Raw genomic sequence first — 14,149 nt, 5'->3', positions numbered from 1 at the left:
GTTAGTTGTTTACGTTATGCTTCATTAATAAACAATAAAGTTTCAATTTTTTTGCCGATTCCGACTACTTTTCATGTTGGTACAATATATATGTTTTATACATATTTTAATAAACACGACGATATATTTTAATGTTTGAAAAGTGTAAGACTAAAAAGTAAAAAATAAAAAAATATGAAAAAATTTTTTTAAGAAACGCTTTTCTTTAGTTACGAGTTACTAAAATTAAAAATATTATAAAAACATCAACTAAAAAGCAAAAAATAAAAAAAATTGAAAAAATCTAACACATTCGTTAAAGAAAAGCGTGGGGCGAAAACCGTTTATTCGATGAACAGTAATGAACACGCGCCACGCTTTTCTTTGACGCATGTGTTAGATTTTTTCAATTTTTTTTTTATTTTTTGCTTTTTAGTTGATTTTTTTATAATATTTTTAATTTTAGTCACTCGTAACTAAAGAAAAGCGTTTCTTAAAACATTTTTTTTTTCATATTTTTTTATTTCCTCAAAGTTTGGAACACCCTGTGGAATATTCTGGTCTATATAAAATTAAAACCCAACTGTAGCCTTAGGCTTTCTTAACATTTTACTTTTTTATTTATTCGCCTATGTGGGATAATAACAAAGTTAGGTATTTTAACAACTAGCCATGTTATTCATCAATATAGGGTGTTTCTAAATAAGTGCGACAAACTTTAAGGGGTACTTTTGAATGAAAAAATAATGACCGTTTGCTTTATAAACATATGTTCACAAATGCTTGGTTTCCGAGATACGGGATGTTGAATTTTTTCTTCCAAACTGATGATTTATTAATAATTGCTTTAAAACCGGTTGAGATATGCAAATAAAATTTGCTAGGTTTTAAGAGATAGTAATTGCGCATTTTTTAGATACAACTAAGAATTTTATATTCACCATTGGCCTGCATACGGGATGTATATAAAATGTTTACACCCGTTTGCACGCTAATGGTGAATATAAAATTCTTAATTGTATGTCAAAAAATGCGCAATAGCTACCTCTTAAAACCTACCAAGTTTCATTTGCATATCTCAACCAGTTTTAGAGCAATAAATAAATCGTCACGTTGTAAGAAAAAGTTCAACATCCCGTATCTCGGAAACAAAGCATTTGCAGACACATATGTTTACAAAGCAAACAGTCATTATTTTTTCATGCAGAATTATCCCTTAATGTTTGTCGCACTTATTTAGAAACACCCTGTACTGATGAATATAACATTGCTAGTTGTTAAAATAACTAACTTTTTTATTATCCAACATAAGTAAATGAATCAAAAAGCCAAATATTGAAAAGCCCAAGGCTACAGTTAAGGTTTAATTTCAATATTTTATATACGCTAGAATATTCCACAGGGTGTTCCAAACTTTGAGGATAAAACACACTATCATTGTTTCACCCGGTATACAATGACACTTATCTGTTTGGCAATAATATTATTACATTATTATTCCTGAAGAATAAATCTATAACTATTAAAAAAATCACTCAAAGCGGACGACAGGTTTAGGAAATACGAGGCATAAAAAATGTCCCATTTTTAAGGTGGTGCGTTAATTTTGACGCTTAGGGCCGATTGTTCGAAAGCTAATCAACAATGATCATTATTAAACATTTAATTACTGCCACCAACTGTCAATGTCAACTTTGTTTGGGCTGCTGAAAACATAATATGAAATTACTTAATCAATTATGTTAACAATTGTTATGTTAATTGATTAATTAATCTCATAATTTTAATCAATTATGTTTTCAGCAACCCAATAAAAGTTGACATTGACAGTTTTGGTGACAGTAATTAAATATTTGATAGTGATCATTGTTGATTAGCGTTCGAACAACCGGCCCTAAGTGTATTAAAAATCACTTAAATCGGACAACCGGTTTAGAAAATTGGAGACATCAAAAATGTCCCATTTTGTGGCGTTGTAAACTGGCGGTTGCATATATACGATGTTGAACGGTTGCATTTGTTTCTATGTTAACTTGCACCGCGGCGGTTGGGTTTTTCATGTAAACCGCGGCGTTGACGTTGGCAAACTGCTCTTATATGAACAAGCCCTTATTGTCGAGTGTGCCACGTGTGTGTGTGTGTGTGTGTGAGTGTGTATCATGACTTACAGCGCCGAAACACTATCGTTAACGCAGGCCACAGCAACCAAACTTAGAGTGCCCCAAATAATAATGATACGATCACTACTTGGACTGACTCTAAGAGACTGGGTTACAAACGAGGAAATCAGAAGATGGAGAGGCTTCACAGATATCATAGAGCGAATAACATAGCTGAAGTGGAATTGGGCGGGCCATGTATCCAGAATGAAGAACGGGAAGTCGACCCAAAAAATTACAGTGCAGCCTTATCCACGAGCAGACAGAAGAAGTAGAGGTAGACCACCTACACGATGGACAGACGACGTCAAAAAGGTTGTTGCGAATTGGTTGAAGGAAGCCCAAGAACGACAGAACTGGAAGAAATTAGAGGAGGTCTATGTTCAACATTGGATGCAGAAGGCTGGATGATGGTGATGATGATTGTCGAGTAGTTTGATTATTTCGCTGTGAATTTCTTCTAGCACGGTTGCTTTCCTATTTTTTGATAGTTTTATAGCGTTCACATTTCATCGAAGGTTTTAGACCTTGGAATAATATTTCCTGTGTATTGAATACTATACGATTCTTACCCCAAGAGATACTCTGTTGGAATTAAAATAGCTATTATCAGCCTGTATCGGCTGTTAAATAAATTAATTTTTCCCTCTCTCCATTATTGTCACTGTCATTGACATGACAGAGCAAAGTAGGAGATGGACGGACAGGCCTGTTCCGACTTAAAAGACAGATACCTACAGACTTAGATGTTAGATGAAAAAAGAGATAGGAAATGGAGGATAACAAAAGAGGGCGCCAAACAAGTTTTTAATAAGGAAAACAGGTAAAACAAATAGAAGGATATTATTGTTAATGGAATACTTAAGAAAATAGAATAGAATAAGAATTATTTAAAAATGAAATAGCAAAGATATGACGTTACAATGACGTTACAAAGCAAATGGCTATTCTGTTGGCTTTTCCTGTTTCGATGTTAACTTGTTGATGTTGAATACTACTGCTGTTTCTGCGACTGGCTCTGGGGTCCTAGATGTTGATTCAACTAGTCCTAGGGATGTTGGTCGTTGCAGTCTAGATGAAATGCATTACATGGTCCTCGTGGTTGTTTCGCCGGCGATGGAGGATGCTTGAGGGTCCCGAAGGGAGAAAGGGATTTTATTCCCAAAACCCAAGAGAGATGATGGTCTGATGAGATGACAGCGTGAAGTATATAAAGATGGAATAAACATGTTCCGTATTATGATTTAGATGTAAAGAGATCAAGAACATGAAGTACGTTCCGTATGACTTGAATGAAAAGTGAGATGTTAGATGAAAATAGAAATAGGAAATAGAGAGGGCAAAACAAGTTTTTAATGGGGAAAGCAGGTAAAACGAATACAGAAGATTATTATTAATGAAATAGTAAAGAAAATAGGATAAAATCATTATTTAAAAATAAAATAATAAAGATGTTACAAGTTATATAAATTTAAAATAAATTTACAGTTATCACAAATTTCTCTATCAATAAACTACATGTTTAAGGCATGAAAATCGATTGAAGTGTATTTACAAAATAATATGCAAAAATGCACAACTCGTTGCGGATGGTAAAGACTCGTTTTTGTTGTCGTATATACTGGGAATCCCTCAGTGGCGTTTGTGGAACATTTTCTAGGCGCTGGATTGAAAGTTCCGTCTGCGGTCGAAGTCTCTCGGGAATCGCGGATCATCGGTGAACTACAATTCGGAGCCTTTCCACATTTCGACGTACATTTCGACGTAAAAGGTTTGGATAAACTCCCCGAACTTTCTGAGAAGTTAGTAGTTTCTCAGCGTTAACCAAATGACATTTTTATGTTTGGACAGAAGATTTACTGGGAGCAAATTTTTCGAATCCTGCTTGAAGCTTATTTAAATTGCTAATTGAACTAAATCCGAGTTAAGCTGATTAAATTGTTACAGAAACTTGTTGTAGAGAGTAGAAAAGGTTTGTGTACGTAGGTAGTGGACAATAAAATCGTAAAAATCTTAAGTGCATCTAAAAAATAGTGAACTAGAACAATAAATAATATATAAGCCCTTTGATACAGACAAATATAAATCATAAAACGCTATTACATTTCATCTAATCCCCATCATTTTTTATACAGTGAGCACGGAAAGGTTGGAATTAATTCATTTCCTCGAAAATGGACCATTTTACAAAAAAATCCCGAAACAAATCAATTTTTATTTTTAAATTACGACTTTTTGGCATATATATCATGCTAGTGACGTTACCCGCCTGGGCGTGATGCCGTCATCGACGATTTTTTTAAATGAGAATAGGGGTCGTGTGACAGCTCATTTGAAAGGTAATTCAATTCTCTATTAAGTTAGGATCCAGTGTTTGGCCCTTTAACACTAGATTATTTCTTCGTCTATCTTTTTCCAATTGTTCTATTCTTTTGTTTGCCATTTTCAAACCTTCTTCGAATTTTTTGTTTTTTTCTTTTAGCTCTTTAATATATTCCATCGTTTGCTTTTGGTCTTTCCGTATGGTTCTTATTTCTGCCATCATTTCATCATTTTTCCACATAACTTCCCGCATTATTTTTATCATCTCTTCATTTGTATCGTTGCTTTTATTCGGTGTTCGTCTCGTCATAATACTCTTTTCAAAATATAATTCATCCCCTTTATATTTTTTATTCTTAGATTCTTCGTCGCTACTATATTCGTTCCTTCTATTGGTTTCCTTTCGGATTGTTCCGCCACTTGACATTTTAAATTAAATTATTAGATGTTGTCCTCAGCACTAATATAAATAATATTAATATACACTTTAAAGTATATTTTTTATTTCGCACAAGTACACTTTTTACCTTTAACGATTATCGATAACGATAGGTCTTTTAAAAACCGGTGTTTTTATTGTGATAGGCCGCACAACCTCTCGCTTTGCCTGCCAAACTCGAACTCGAACAAATTAATTACTCCTAATTTAAGTAAAACTATTCGCTGCCACTTTTGACTGGCAACTTGTTAATGTATTGTCCTATTCTTAAATTTATATTAAAATGTGATTTTAATTAACTTGATCTTGCAGTGGGATCTTAGGTTAACAGTAAAAAACGTAGAACAGTAATTTTGATTGTATGACTAGATTTTATAATTTTTTTAAAAAGTTTGAAACAAATCTTGTAATTTTTTTACTTTTGTGGCTTGTTATTATTTTACATTAAGTTCTTCAATTAAAAAATATAGAAATTTTATAATTAATATTTTTTAGGGCGTACACAAATTTCTAGTTTGTACAAAATAAAGCCCATAGCGAAATTTGTCAGAATTGAACTTAAGCGGTTACAATGTATACGGATATTCCATTTATAACTTTCTCGTGTCACTTAAAAATTCTATTTTCGTGACAATATTGTGTGGAATATGGGGTATAAAGTAAGGAGTAATGGTTGGTTTCCTAAATGCCTGCTCATACCCAACAAATTTAAAAGCAAATAAGGAGGCACAATTTTGCATAGTACTTTGTTTGCTATTACACAATTTAGCACATACAATGTGGTCTAAACAAATTTTATAATCTCTCTTAATATTTAATCACCAACATCGTATTTTCAGATGTAGCTGTTTTCATTTTTGAAGTTTATACAGTGATGAGCGCGCTAATAACCGGCAAAATAACGCAAACGATTACATTACATTACACAGTTTCCAACCTTTAGACGTCTGTGACAGGAAAATTTCATAAAATTCTCCTGTCACAGTGACAGTTGTCATACTCCTTCGATACTTCTAAAGGTAGAAACTTATGTAATGTAATGTAATGTAAATTTATAAGTTCTTATCGATAATTTTACACCTCCACTAGTTTCATCTCCTTTTATTTCACAACGTATTGTGTCTCCATCTTGGTTCCATATAACGCTTGCATGCATTATTTTGTCGGTTATTAGCGCGCTTATCACTGTATATTGCGCGTTATGTATTCTACCATATTTTATATTTTAACTACCAAGAGGCAGGTGGGTGGCAGCTCTATTTAGTCTTTGTTTAGTTTTAGGAAGTTTGTTTAGTATTAGTTGTGAGTAGAGCTACTGTCGTTTCAATTCATTTTATTAATAGTCTTGATCAGAATTGAGAATATACGACCTTAAAACGTATTCATCAATACCAAAAATAGAATTTTGAAGTAATCAACAACAAACCGAATAGATTTTTGAAGAAGCAGAAATATTTTTTAGGGCCAACACTAAAAAAAATAAACCACTGTAAAAAATATAAATTAGCAAGCTGAAAATTTGTTAATAGCTTAACGGTGTCTAGTCGGACAAACTTTGACGTATGGGAACACTGGAACAGGGGAAGTTTTAATTGTGGAACAGGTTAAAAATTTGGAAACTCAGACTACGAAAACGTTCCATTTATTTTGTCGGACAGGACTTCCAATTGATTTGTTACCATTTCATTAAACTCTCATGCAAAAATCAGACGTGTGTTTATCACCAACTGGGCATTTTAATCAGTGGAACACGAAGAACATGTTAAATGACAGGAATCATGTTGGTTAGTAATAAGAGTCTGATTTTTTCATGAGAGTTTAATAAAAGGGTAAAAAATCAATTGGATGTTCTGTCCGACAAAAAACATGGGACGTTTAGGTAATCTGACGTTCCAAATTTTTAAACTGCTCCACAATTAAAACTTCCTCTGTTCCAGTGTTACCGTACATCGAAGTTTGTTCGACTTGACACCGTTAAGCTATTAACAAATTTTCAGTTTGCTTGTAATCAACTTTTTTTGGGTACGCGGGATCCAGGACAATTTAGTACATTATTTCACGGTTTTTGCTCTAAATTTTAAAAAACCGCTTGGATTGACAGGGGGTGAAAAAATATATGTCCAAAATAAGTCCGGAAATGGGTAAACTGACTAATTTTAAGTAACTTTTGTTCTATAGAGCTTTTTCGCCAAGTCCAACACTTTTCGAGTTATTTGCGAATGAATATGTTCATTCTTCAACAAACTACCCACATTTTTAGACGGTTTTTCGGAAATAACTCAAAAAGTAAGTATTTTGTCGAAAAAACGTTCTTAGCAAAAATATAGCCTATAAAAACATAAAGAAATGGTGTACGCGTTAGATCTCTGGATCCCGTATAACCAGAGTTATAGCCAATGAAAAATAGATTCATATTCACCAAATTTCAAATAGAATATTTCGACGTGAAATATCCAAAAAATTAAGGACTTATTGGGGAAAACCCATTTTAACTTATTTAAAGTGTTTAAAAAAAGATTTATTTTTGTTTTTACAACAACTTCTAGCATTAAATTTAAGCAAGTTACGCTCAAAATAAAGTTGGTCCCTTTTTTTGTGGCAAAAAAAATCGGGAAGACCACCCCCTAATTAGCAACTTAAATGAAATTAATCGTTACCGCCCCACAAATTATGTTACTTATGTTGCGTTTATAATATGATCTGTAAGTTTCATCGGTTCAAAGTGCTTATTTTTGAAAAAATTTTGTTTCAAAGTAAAATTTTTAACAATTTTAATTTTGAAAAATATGTTTTTTTCAAAATAACTTAAAAATTGTTAGAGATACCAAAAATCTCTAAAAACAAAAAAAGTCAGCATAGGTTTTCTGAATATCATGTATTTTTTGTTTTTCTGTTAGACAGAAATTGATTAAGATTTGGTGTTTCTAAATTTGCATACATTCGTGATCAGTGACTTGTTCAACCTCTTTTAAATACAGCCCTTTCAATAATAAGGACTTTGAACCGATAAAACTTACAGACTATAATAAACAATACATACACGAGTCAAGAAACTTGTGAAGTCGTAACGATTAAGTTCATTTAAGATACTAATTAGGGGGTGATTTTCTCGATTTTTTTACCAAAACAAAATGAGACTAACTTTATTTTGAGTGTAACTTGTTTACTTTTGATGCTAGAAATTTTTTTTATAAAACCAAAATGAAGCTTTTTTTAAACACTTCAAATAATTTGTAATGAGTTTTTCCCGAAATTTGCTCCATTTTTGGTTATTTCACGTTAAAATATTCCATTTGGAATTTGACGAATATGAACCTATTTTTTATTAGCTATAACTTTGCTTCTACAAGGTATAGATACGTGTTATATACACCATTTTTTTTTAATTTCTTACAGGCTATATTTTTGCTAAGAATATTTTTTCGACAAAATACTTACTATTTGAGTTATTTGCGAAAAACCGTCTAAAAGCGTGGTTATTTTGTTGAAAAAAATGAACATATTCACTGCCAAATAACTCGAAAAGTATTGACTTGGTGAAAGAACTCTATAGAACAAAAGTTACTTAAAATTAGCCAGTTTAGCCATTTCCTGACTTACTTTGGACGAATATTTTTTCACCCCCAAGAGGGGGTGAAAACCACCCCCAGGGCAAAAGCACATATCGGTACAATATCACTTTTTTTCTTTGACTTGTTAGCTATGTGTATGCCAAATTTCAGGTCAATCCAAGCGGTTCTTTAAAATTTAGAAATTTTGCAATATTTTACCGTTAAAGAACGGACTAGTTATGTTTATTAATGTGACCGGAGATAGTTTTTGTTTCATAAAAATTCAATAAAAACGTTTTAATATTGTGTAGCAAAAAATCACCAAATATAAAAATTGTGCTAAACATTTAATAAAAATGTATGATAAAAAGAATAGTTCGTGTTTTGGTAAAACGTAATGTAATTATTTTGTTAATGCTATTAAAATATGAAATAACCCTACGTACTTCACACTTCAGAAGTTGGCAGAAACCGGGAATAGGGTGGCGTTTGGCTAAGTTAGGAGTGGTCATAGGCGTACCAGTTCTCTGAAGAGTCTGGACCGGACATTCAGATTTATAGGTATTTTTTATTATTTATCTTTCGAAGTTGGGTACTACAATTTGCAAACTCTTGTCTGCCTTCAGCTGTTCTTATTAGCTGTTCAAAATTTAGCCCTGTCAATTATCGGATGTTTCTTAGACCCGATAGGATATTTTTTCCTTCCTTTATCTTTCCCTTGATCTTTCCTTTCACTATTAGTTGAGCATATTGGTACTTAATATTTCTCAGTATATGGCCTAACGAAGGAAAAACAAAATATCTACTTTGCTCTAGAAGAGAAGATAACAGGACAAGAGAAATCAAAATAGAAAACTACACTTTTGAAAGAGTTCAACAATTTAAATATTTGGGAGTAATAGTGAATGGCCAAAAAAAGAGAAGTGAAGAAGTAACAGAAAGAATACTAGCAGGCAACAAAGCATAGGTACTGAGGATATCATAGGCTTCTGAAGGAAAAGAACTTATCCAGAAATACAAAACTGAAAATATACAGAGTTGCAATCAGACCAGTAGTTACGTACGCAACTGAGACAATGTGCCTCACGGAAAAAGATGAAGAAAAATTGAGAATATTCGAAAGGAAAATCCTCAGACGGATTATGGGCCCGATAAGAATGGACAACGGAGAATTGAGAAGAATGAACCATGAACTAAGAGACATATTGAAGGGATAAGATTTAATTTGATTTATTAAAGCACATAAGCTGAGATGACTGGGACAGATAGAGAGAAGGAAAAACGACCTACTGATTAAGAAGATCACCAGGTGGAATCCAGAAACTGAAAGACCAAGGGGAAGACCCAGAGAGAGATGGGAGGACCAGGTCATGAGAGATATCAAAATTCTGGAAGTGAGAAACTGGAGGGAACTATGCACATATCGAAATGAGTGGAAGAAAATTGTAACGAAAGCCAAGTCCTACAACAAACTTTGACAACATACAAGTGGACTGCTCCGAGAACTGGATCCGAGAGCTCTAAGTAAGAGCGGCAAACATTCCACCCAGAATGAAAAGCCCTGATGATGATGATATGGCCTACGTGTGATGTTTTTCTAACTTGCGTTGTGTTGAAAATTTCTCGTTCTTTGCCAATTTTATGCAGCACTTCTTCGTTTGAGGTATGCGATGTCCATGAAAATTTGAGGATTTTTCGGTAGATCCACATTCTGGCCTGTTCTATTCTCGATCTAATTTATAGATCAGGATTTGTGCTACTATCCAGGTACTTAAATTTATTGACGTGTTCTAAAATGTGTTCGTTTATTGTGCAAGGTTGAGGTACATTCTGGTACCATCATTATCTAGCAATATGTTATGTATTTGTAATGGATTGTAGACATAAAACTAAGAATTTATTTACAATCAGTTTTATTTAATCAAAAGGCCAGATCGGTTTCGGGCACTACAATGTTCTATCCATCTTTAGGTCTTCGGTAAAGGTCCAGTTTAGTAATTTTCCTAACTAGTGCGGAAAGTCATACCTTTCCGCACCCGATTGCAGTTTATCGAATGACACGAAGCGGAGTTCGGCAAGCAGTCAAGTGTGGAAAAGAGACTTTCCGCAAGAGTTAGGAACAATATTTTTTCTACGAGCGTTTAAAAAATGACCAAATCTTGATCAATTAATTGAATTAATATGATTATTTCATTCATAGGAGATTCTGACCAATAGAAAGCTACAGAAATCTGAATTAAATCGATAATTTTTGATAATCTCCCGTCGTTAAGTATATTACGTCAGATGCCCTTCGTTGCTACGAAAAAATACATTCAGTGACATTAATGACAATTAATGTTTTAAAAATTATACGTGATGACTTTCAATCGTCAAATATTTATAAAAACTGTGTGTTTAATGGTACTTACATAAATAAATTACAATAAAATTTTGGTTTTGAACAGTTTTATTCATGAAATAATCGCAACAAATTGCACTCGACCTCTGAAATTAATATAGAATTTTTGCTCTCGTGACACTTTGACATAATTTCACTCGCCTTCGGCTCGTGAAATTAAAACTGTCAAAGTGTCACTCGGGAAAAATTCAATAATTTCAAAGCTCTTGTGCAATTACTACTGATTATTTCATTCATAAGAGATTCTGACCAATAGAAAGCTACATAAATCTGAATTAAATCGATAATTTTTGATAATCTCCCGTCGTTAAGTATATTACGTCAGATGCCCTTCGTTGCTACGAAAAAATACATTCAGTGACATTAATGACAATTAATGTTTTAAAAATTATAAAAGTGATGACTTTTAATCGTCAAATATTTATAAAACTGTGTGTTTAATGGTACTTACATAAAGAAATTACAATAAAATTTTGGTTTTGAACAGTTTTATTCATGAAATAATCGCAACAAATTGCACTCGACCTCTGAAATTAATATAGAATTTCAGAGCTCTTGTGCAATTGCTACTGATAATTTTATTAAAATATGTAAACAATAAGATACATTTGAAATAAATTAGTAAATAATATCTAAATATTAGTTAATGGCATGTATTATAATTATTTTAAGGCCATATTAAAATATCTAAATTCAGCGCGAAAACGTAATGCGGAAAAGTAAAACTTTCCAAATTTAAACGCGTGCAGAAAAGTAAACTTTTTTGCACGCTCATAGAAAAAAAAATGATGCCGGTTCAAGGAATATAGTAGTAAAATAAACGCGTACTAAGCGCTTATTTAAGCCGGCAACTCACGATACTAACGCGTCGGTCAATTTTGTCGAATTAGACTAATCGACAAAAGTTATGATCATAAGTAAATGTGCATCCAACAAAATCGTTACAATATTTACCACAGAGAAATAGACCAGGGCGCATCTGTAAAAGTATTAGTACATTTGGATGTTGAGAAGTGACTCATATTTTTTTGCAGAAATTACTTGAAAATAACTCAAATAATATTTGAGTTATGCTCTCACTCAAAAAGGTCCGGAACATTGTTTAAATAATCAAAATGTCAAAAAATTAAGGAAAAATTCGATTTTCTTCTTGGTTTTTTTGATTATAACTCTAAAAGTATTCATTTCCGAGAAAAATTGCCCACAAATAAAAGTTGCGTAACCAAATTCCCTACAATACAGGATTAGTTAAAAATTTTAAAAATTGTCACCCATGTTGCAAAATAGCAATAATTTTGAAAAAAAAAACATAAAAACAAGTATTGGCATTTTACGTTTTTCAACGACTAATGCTACACTTAGGACCCTTATATTCCACCCAGAAAAATTTTATGATATAATAAAACAATACTGTAAGTATCATTAAGATCGGTTTAATAGATCTTGCAAAATAAATTTTTGCAATCCCGCTTTCGCAAATAAAATTCACTTTTTCAAAATGTTGCAGGACTGAAAATAAAGCAGACAGCAAGTTGACTTTTTCTACATATAGAAGAATACTGTACCTTTCATTTGAAATTTGCAAAATTAATAGTGTATTACTCAACGAGCATGTAATGATGGCTATTACTCACGATGATGAAGTTTGCGACACGAGCCGTAGGCGAGTGTCGTAATTCATCAGAGTGAGTAATAGCCATTACATGCGAGTAGAATACTATACTTTTTCTACGACCTTTTTTTATTTTAATTAGTAAAAACTTTAATTATCAACTACTCGAGATTTAAATTATAATAATTTACAAAAATACCTAAATTCTATTTACCCCTAGTACGTGGATGAATAATTGGTTGCTTACTATTATTAAATTCTTATTTATTGTAAAAATACAACTAGAGATAGTCAATATAAGTTCTATTCGTTTCCGAAAAATTATAAGCTTAAATTTGTACCTACTGTCAGTAAATCTAATAAATTGGAAATGGCTGTTGTCGGTGGACGTATTTCATAATATATAGTTATAGTATTTTTACTACAAAAGCGATATTACCTAGGTCAAAATTTTTGACGTAAGAGAACTGTCAAAACATTAGAATGTGACTTTTCATTATTGCTATGTTTATTATAAACATGGGAATAATGAAAAGTCACATTCTAATGTTTTGACAGTTCTCTTACGTCAAAAATTTTGACCTACGTAATATCGCTTTTGTAGTAAAAATACTATATAATGTATATTTACATTTAACTCTATATAATATAATTATATAACTATACATATTATGTTATAATGTATTTAACACAATATAACTTTAAAACAAACACAATATTAGTTATAAATTCCAATTAACATAAACAAAATGCGCTAATGTCACTGTCACTAAATTAAATGATAAACGTCAAAATTTTTAGTAAACAAGATATTAACTTAAAAAATATACTGACATTGCTACAGTTAAAATTCCTTTAACAATTTTTCGAAGTTAATTATTGGTATAAATTACAATAATTTTTGTATTAAATAAACAAGTTTAAGTAATTTTGTTTGCAGTTTATATACCATTAATATTAAAAGTGGCATGCGCCACTTGAATCTAACTTCAGGCCGTGAGTAATGACCCGTAAGTAACTTCAGCCCGTGAGTAATGAAATATTACTCACGTGTACAGTAATGGGTGCTATTATGTATGAAAAAATAGCGAATAATGAGAATGTTATTAAACGGTCGTAGAAAAAATCAGTTACTACCACAGCCTCAGGAATTTTTTTAAATAAAAATTAATTTTTGTTGCTAAGCGCAGGACAGCGGATACGTTTGCTTTGATTTGGCATTCCAATGGCCTTTGATAATTATTGATAAATTTAAATTTTTAGTACATTTCGATATAAATAAATAAATTTGTTTATTGCAAAATAAAAACACATACTGTGTTCTTCGAAATTACACTGTTTTAGCAAAAACTTTCTTTGTTCATATATTTTAACTTACAGAATAAAAGTTTATTATTTTTAAACATATGCATTGTTTAAACAATATTTCACAAACAATAATAAAATTAGTTTGATTTTTGTGGAATTAAAATATTAAAATACGACAAAATATAGACTAAGAAAATAATATATTAGATAAAGATTGGAAGAAATTTTGGGGGAAATCAACTTGTGTGAATGGAACACCGCTGTCCTGCGCGTAGCACCAAAAATATATGTTTATTTAAAAAATTTCCTGACGCCATAGTAGTTAACCGATTAAATTGAAAATGAAAGGTACATTATTCTTCTATATGTGAAAAAATT

The sequence above is a fragment of the Diabrotica virgifera genome, chromosome 8 (assembly GCF_917563875.1).
Source record: "Diabrotica virgifera virgifera chromosome 8, PGI_DIABVI_V3a".
NCBI classification, from domain to species: domain Eukaryota; kingdom Metazoa; phylum Arthropoda; class Insecta; order Coleoptera; family Chrysomelidae; genus Diabrotica; species Diabrotica virgifera.
This window is presented reverse-complemented; position numbering follows the sequence as displayed.